General features: G+C 40.0%; 1 long non-coding RNA gene across 1 annotated transcript in view; it reads left to right on the top strand.

The window, feature by feature from the left end:
• LOC112143970 overlaps positions 1-7237 on the top strand; it is a 34750-nt gene extending 27513 nt beyond the window's left edge. The window contains exons 3-4 of the long non-coding RNA XR_002918828.2: positions 4202-4268; positions 5922-7237. This is a non-coding gene — a long non-coding RNA (uncharacterized LOC112143970). The remainder of the gene's footprint in view (positions 1-4201; positions 4269-5921) is intronic.
• The last annotated feature ends 577 nt before the right edge of the window (positions 7238-7814 follow it).

Genomic DNA, 7814 nt, shown 5'->3' with positions numbered 1-7814 from the left:
GAGGCCGAGAGGGCGGCGGGGGAGCGAGCCCACCCGTCGCCGCAGCAGCAGCAGCAGCTGACCCTCGTCCGCGGCAGCCCACGCTGGCCGCCTCGGCGGCGGCGGCGAACCCGGGCGGGGATGGGGGCTCCGTCCGCCTCCACCCTGGAGGAGGACGACAAAGGACGCTCCGCGGCAGCGGCGGCGCCTTTCCTTTTCCGGGAATGATCCTTCCGCAGGTTCACCTATGGAAACCTTGTTACGACTTTTACTTCCTCTAAATAGTCAAGTTTGATCGTCTTCTCCTCGCCATCGCTGTATGAGCTTTCACCATCGTCATCCGAAGCCCCTGTATCCTCAGACGAGGAAACCTCCGGTTCAAACTGGTAGGGCTGTACACCCTCCGAACCCTGTGTCGTTAAAATTTGATGAAGGCTCATCACCTTCATCCAAAGAAATATCCGCTAAATCGTGGTCTACGTCGCTTCCCAAACCGTCCGGCATTGTTGTTTACACTCTGGGATCCCTGAAGTGATGTCACGAGCAGCCCCCGCCCATCACCACCTATCGCCCAAATTTAAATCTGTGCACGACCATAAAATGATCAATAAAATTGCGCTGGATCATTTTAAGTGAATATTTTTTTATCAGATTCGTTTTCCAAGTTCCATTGACTTTCTAAATTAAAAAAAAAAATTTGCCACTGCACGAGGCCTTTAAACAAGAAGAGCCCAGCATATAAAGATAGAAGACCTATTTTACAGATGTTTAAATCCAACAGGCTGCAGCTACATCCAGTGTTCCAGACTTTGACTTTCTTTCATCCTCTCAGGCCCCAGCTGGTCCCAGCAGATGGTCGTGCTCACTGAGTCCGGTTCTGCTGGGGGTTTCCTCCTAATCTTCTGATAAAACGGAGTTTTCCTCTACACTTTCACCCTCTGTCAATCTGGCCTCACTACCGTGTTCTGGACTGAATAAAAAGTAATGATTTGTAGTGAATTTACTGTAACAATCAGAATTATTCCCCATCACTATGTTGTGTTTCTTTTTTGTGCTGCAACTTGAGAAATTGGCGCTAAATAAAAAAAAAGTTTAGATATGAGAACAGAAATTTACATGAAAACATGAAAAGACAACAGTAATCCCGGGCTTACACCACTAGTGTTACAGCTCCGATGCGAGCGCCATACTCTTTACGTAACTTTAAAAGTGCGAGAGGAAATCTCACTGCAGGCGTTCACGTCCTGCAGCTGTAGTCAGGTCTCTGCATCACTCCAAATCCGTTTTGTTTGGTTCAAATTTTCCCCGGACGACGCAGCTGAAGTATTTTTTTACCCATGTCAGGTCACGGGCTCCGGACATGACTCTCGTACATGACCTTTTGGGTGTTCCCAACTTACTGTTTTTTGACGTCCAATTAAATCAAAGGTCCCCAACCTATGGACCGCACCGGTACCCTAACCTTAATCCGGTACCGGACAGTTGGTATCGAACCAGTACCGGTTCCGTACATGTCACAGACTTGCAACTTGTCCAAGGGTGTTCACTACCTTCGCCCACGAGTAGACAGGTTAGGCTTCGGCAGCCCCATGACCCTGAGAGGGACAAACCGGGAGAAGAGAAAATGAATGAATGAATATTGTCCATGAGAGATGGTTTGTTATAGTAAGGATCATTTTGAGACTAAATTCTTATTTCAGTTATTTTCTATTTTAGTTTCATAAATGCTTGTTAAACGCATCACAGTATCACTCTGTATGGAGTGTGCATGAAAGAGATGAACTCTGATGTGATCACGTTGTCTTGCTCCAGCTCCATCAGAAGAAAGTAAAATAATTGGGGCTGTGCGCGTTAAGGCATTAACGCACACAATTAATAAATTATGAATAATGCGTTAATATTTATTAATGCCAATTAATCACACCTCACGGAGCAGTTGTCCTTCGCTTTGCCTCGGTGGTGCAGTCATCCTCAGTGTGCATTTAAGCAGTTCTTCTGTTTTCCCCCCACCTATACCAAAAGAAATAAATGTTTATTCGATTTTTAGTACTTTAATCTTGTTATTTTTTTGGTTTAGATCGCTTTTTTCACAAAACGTGGACTATTTGATCCATGGTCTGGCGCGTTGTCATGGTAACAGGACAAGCATCCCTGAAGCTCAACTGCAAAAGAAAAGATTTGTAAATGGTGATCATCATGATAGATTAACTAAAGCTTTAGTTCAGAGAGAAAGTTCACCTCTTACTGCTTGTTTTTTTTTCCAGAAAATGAAAGAAACTATTTTAAAGCATTGATATGGAGCAATAGAGTAGTGACGGGAACTTTTTTTTTTTTTATTTAGAGAATAAGACAAAACTGTGTAATTGTCAATATTTTTTTTTTTTTTTTAGAAATAATCATCATAAGTTTATCGCATGTCCCAAACCACATTTGAAAAAGATCAAAATGAGACATATTGCTGTAGTAGAAGAACTAGCAATAGACTTGAAAGCAAAGAATTTGGCGTCTGATTTAGTGCATCTTGAGTAGTGGGGGAGAAACATTTCAAATCGCGGCAGGTTGTGAAGACCAAAAACTGTGAGGAGAATGGTGTAATCAGGGCCGCTTTGATCTCAGCAAAATGCCTCCTGCATTTCAAATCAGAAGCATTATCATTCTTCACACTTTTGAACATTTCCTTTCACTCCTCATATCTCCTGATGGAGACGTATGCAAAAGTCTGCCTCAGATTTCTCTGAAAACAACTTTGTTGTATCTTATTTACAGCAGCTGAGCAGTCCCTTTGAAAAGAAATATAGTAAATGTGTTCCACTTTATTATTAGAAAAGATCAGAAAATACTATCAGGAGTGAAGTTTGCTGGAGCACCGATGGAATTACCTAACTCCATCATACGGATCTGTAGATTTATGATGCTTCACTGACCATCCCAGAGTCTGGAATAGAAATGGCTTTTTCAAGGCTTTGTCCACATCTCATATGCAGAGGATACACCCGTTCACGCAGGGTCATTCCTCCTTTGGGGACAGTTTTCCTTATGACTCTAGGACAGGGGTCTGCAACCTTAAACTCTTAAAGAGACATTTTCGTTGATTTTTTGTTGACCACTCCCAACAGGAGCCACAAAGTCATTACTCACCCTGGAGAATTAACTGTAAAGCCCACTACATCAAAGAATTCAAAGTTTTTTATGATATTTAAATATCAATCATGATTTAATGTGTGACTTGTAAAAAAATATCGTTCAGGAAAAAGCACCTTATTTAGCCATTGTCTCAAATTTAATCTACACATTTTTAACTTGGTGGAATTAGAAATAAATTATAATTAATTAGACAAATCTGACAGTTTCTCAATACAGCAAGAATTACAATAGATGAGCAAATCTCATTTTAGAAAATTAGCCAAACGTTTTCCCTCCAAAAGTGTTTTTGAGATGTCATGGAGGCAGCCATTTTGAAATGATCAGGAAAAGCTCTTCTACTGCCCCTAGTGGGATGATAATGTACGTCAAGACAGAAAACATCAAAGTCTTATATAAATGGTTTTTATGGAACATTTTGATAATGATAATAGATGGGGGTCTCAGAATTACATGAATCAAATATGATACAAATGGTTATATGGGCTTAAGACACTGATTTGTGTCTATGTTATTGTTCCTATTATGATAAATATATAAAAAATATTTTGGCATAAATAAAACATCAATAATTTTTTTTTTTTTCAAAATAGGTTCCTATGACTTCCTTTCAAAATAAAAGACTTCCTGTGCCACAGGATCATCTCAATGCAGCGATAATATAATGGAAAATATAATGTCAGCAGTGGATAAAAAACAGTTAAAATTAAATAAAATCTTATTCAGTGAACCTTACATTATTTTTTAACCTTAAGGAGGCATCTAAAATGCTTCAATTTGTTCAGAAATAAAAAAAAAGTTGCCTAACAACCATTGAATATACATTTTTGTTGTCCTTACTGACCTCAGATTGATTTTTTGTAGTACACGGCAATCCCAAATCTTTCAAAATGTTTAGCTCGACAATGTTCAACCAGAAACCACTCTATGGATTGTTGAAACATCGCAGAGCGACACATGTTGTTCTTCAAGTATTTGTGAATGGTCAGAATGAAGTTTGAGTTTATTTTTTCACATTACTACTTAATTTTTTACTAAAGTTACTATCTAAATTTGAAAAATATGTTATTTCTTTAATCAGAGAGCCACAGTGGAGTAGAAGAGCCAGATGTGGCTGTGGAGCCTCATGTTGGAGACCCCGGGTCTAGGTAAGGGGTGTCAAACTCAATCACACAGGGGCCAAAATCCAAACACACCTTAGGTCGCGGGCCGAACAGGATAAACATTTATTCAACACTCTAAAACTACATTTTTAAAACTTGAAAGCCGTAAATTTATAACATAATTATGAACTAGATATATAGCATTACCTGTAATAGTTCTAGTGTGAATGCTGTAGGCTGAATTTGGCTGATGAAGATGCTGAAATTGATAGTTGAAAACACTGAAGCTAATAGCTGAAAACGCTGAAGCTGAAAGCCATCTAAAATATTAGCTAAATGCCAAATCAGCCGAACTGATTAAAAAATAAATATATAAACAAAAATCTTATGTTAGCCAAAACAGCTAGTATGTTGTTGAAATATTAGTTAAACTTCAAAACAGCCAAAAAACATTTTAAAAAGCCTAAAATAGCCAAAACAGCTAAAATGTAAATATTTGTGCAACTACAAAACAGCCTTAAAACTGAAGAAAAGCCTAAATTAGCCAACACAGCTAGCATGTAGCTAAAATATTAGCTAAACTCCAAAATAGCCTAAAAAATCTTAGTTAATGCCAAAATAGTCCAAAAAGCTTGCAGAATGCCAATGTTTAAAATGTAAAAAATCTGTAACTTTTTATCATACTAATGAATTATAAAGAAACAGGAATATTATTCCTGAATGAATCAACTTAAACCTTAAATAACTTTCAATATTTTACTCTCCATAAAAATATATTTAGTCAAAATTATACAACTTAGAAATAAGAACAAGATAACATCGGGTCATTAATAACAATAAAATAAAATGACCTGGAGGGCCGGATCTGGCCCCCGGGCCTGGACTTTGACACATGTGATTTAACTGGACGTCAAGAAATAGCGAGTTGGAAACACCCAAAAGGTAAATTTCTGATGTGGAGGGTCCTTCGTAAATGAGAATGCGCTGCAATATGTTTCCAGCTCAAGATAACATCGGGCCGTTAATAACAAAAATCTAAAATGATCTAGCGGGTCGGATAGAATCACCCAGCGGGCCTTGACTTAGACACATGTGCTCTAGGAGGAGTGTTGGGTTTAAGCAGATAGAGGGAGGAAGAGAAAAATCATTGAGAGGTCCTAATGAGACGAGACACTGAACAGCGTCCCTACTTTCCCTCCTCTGCTTTCTTTTTAGGACTGAGTTACAAGTTGAAATCACAACATGAGGCTTTTTGTGTTGAATAAGGCTGCAGCTCCTTGCTCTTTGTCCTGCTCCCAAAAGGTCTTTCAACACCTGTCTTAGGATTTTACCGCTCTTCTCTTTTCCCTTTTACTCTCATATCATACGTCTTTACTTCCATCATTTTGGCCCATTAGAGACCGGGCTTTAACAATGTGTTGACCTCATTCCTGACTGAAAGCATTAGTGTGTCATCTGTAGTCTCACCGGGCCGTCTCCCCGTGACAGAAGTTGTCATTCAAAGCTCCCTCTGAAAACCTGCCAGCGTTTGATGGATAAAGCAGCAGTTGCCTTAGAGATTTATGGAAACACTGAGAAGGGAGGATCTATTTAGCAGTGTTATTCTGACATAAAAAATAAAATTTGCTTTCAATCATCTTCTTTCATGCACTTCACGCCACAGTAATCACATCAAATGGGTCTTGATTATTATGGCAGAGAAAGCCTGAGACGGAGGACAGAGTGCAGACGGAGAGGAGCAGGGTGAATACAGATGGAGAGAAGAGGAGCTGCTTTTGATTCTGAGAGCCCCAGAACGGGTTAACAAGGATCACACTAGTACCACTACATATTTTAGCTAATGTCTTTTTGACTAAAAGGATGGGCAGTAAATCTGATCAGACATCGATGAGTGTCAGCAGAGAGGGATGACCTTCAGGATGACCATCCATGGAGAGACAGACAGAAAAACTCACCTGCAGGATGACACCGTAAATGTTTCCCAAGCGAAAACATTCATCATGTTAAAAGGAAAATCTCCAAGAGGAACAATTCAAATAAGTGATTCCTATGAAATGCAAACCTTTTCAAGAAAGGCGTTTTATGCTTTCTGGGGATATTTGAGTCATCCAGAACTGGACCAGGGGGTTTTAGGATATTTCAAATTCAAATTTTAATGTAATTATTGAACTGTTTTCCTGTCGCAGAACACCTTAATAAAACTTGTACCCAGCAAGGACACAAACCCCCGACCTCTGCATTGAAAGGCACCTGCGCTAATCACTGCATTAACATATGATTTATGTCTCACAGCATGGTAGATCTTTTGACAGGCATCTCTTTAAAGATGTCTATTGTTAAGGGTCTAAGACGAAAAAAATAGATCGCCAGTGAAATTCTTCTTTTTCGACCAAAAAAAAAAAAAAGAGCATTTTTTTTTACCAAAATGGTGTGTGTGTGGGGGGGGGGGTCCAGGCAATTGAATGTAAATAAAACAGACAAACCTTTGCTTTGAGTCCGTTTTTTTCCTCCTCTTCTTTCCTTGTTTGACCTTAAAGTGGTCCCTGAGGGTTTGTTTTGCTGCTTTTTCATCCTTTCATCCATAAAGTTATAGAGAAGCACTGACAGATAACATCCCCCACCACCACCTAGCTTCAACCAGCGTCAGGCAAGGAGAGGCACAGCACCAGGCAAAATTATTGATTATGTCAAACTTCTACGTTTTTTTTCATGATTTTAATATTACCTTTTTAGAAAAAACGTTTTTACGTGAAATGAGGGGTGTGTTAAAGCAGTGTTTTTCAACCAGTGTGCCGTGGGACACTAGTATGCAGTGAGAGATGTTCAGGTGTGCAGTGGGAAATTATTAATTCTCACTGATCTAAAAACATTTAATCACCAGGAGATCAGCTCTGTTATCATCCAAACAGGCCCTGATAAAACACTGAATAGAATATGAAAGAACATAAAATAATTGTTTTCTTTGTGTTGATTTGATTCCATCCATCCATCCATTTTCTTGACCGCTTCTTCCCTTTCGGGGTCGCGGGGGTGCCGGAGCCTAACCCGGCTACTGATGGGCGAAGGCGGGGTACACCCTGGACAGGTCTCCAGTCTGTCTCAGGGCCTCAATCACACACACATCCACTCTCACATTCACATCTAGGGGCAATTTAGAGTCACCAATTAACCTATGAAGCATGTTTTTGGACGGTGGGAGGAAGCCGGAGTCCCCGGTGAAAACCCACACATGCACGGGGAGAACATGCAAACTCCACACAGAAAGGTCCCAGCCGGGATTCGAACCGGGGCCTTCTCGCTGTGAGGCAAGAGCGCTAACCACTGCGCCACCGTGCCCTGATTTGATTCCAATAAAGACTTTTTGATAAGAATGATGGACCTGCGATTTAGCCACAGCTAGCTGTTTTTTGGAAAGGCTCTGCCCCTCCAACTGTCTCCACCAATCATTCTTGGAGGCTTAATAATATCATCAGTCTGATCAATCAAAGGTTGTTAACATCCTAATTTTTTTTTTTTTTTGTTGTTGTGACTTGGCTCACAAAATCTCCCAGTTCCAACAAACATAACAGCTAAAGCTTGTGTTTAGCGGTG

This window comes from Oryzias melastigma, linkage group LG16 (genome assembly GCF_002922805.2).
Source record: "Oryzias melastigma strain HK-1 linkage group LG16, ASM292280v2, whole genome shotgun sequence".
Classification (NCBI taxonomy): domain Eukaryota; kingdom Metazoa; phylum Chordata; class Actinopteri; order Beloniformes; family Adrianichthyidae; genus Oryzias; species Oryzias melastigma.
This window is presented reverse-complemented; position numbering and strand designations above follow the sequence as displayed.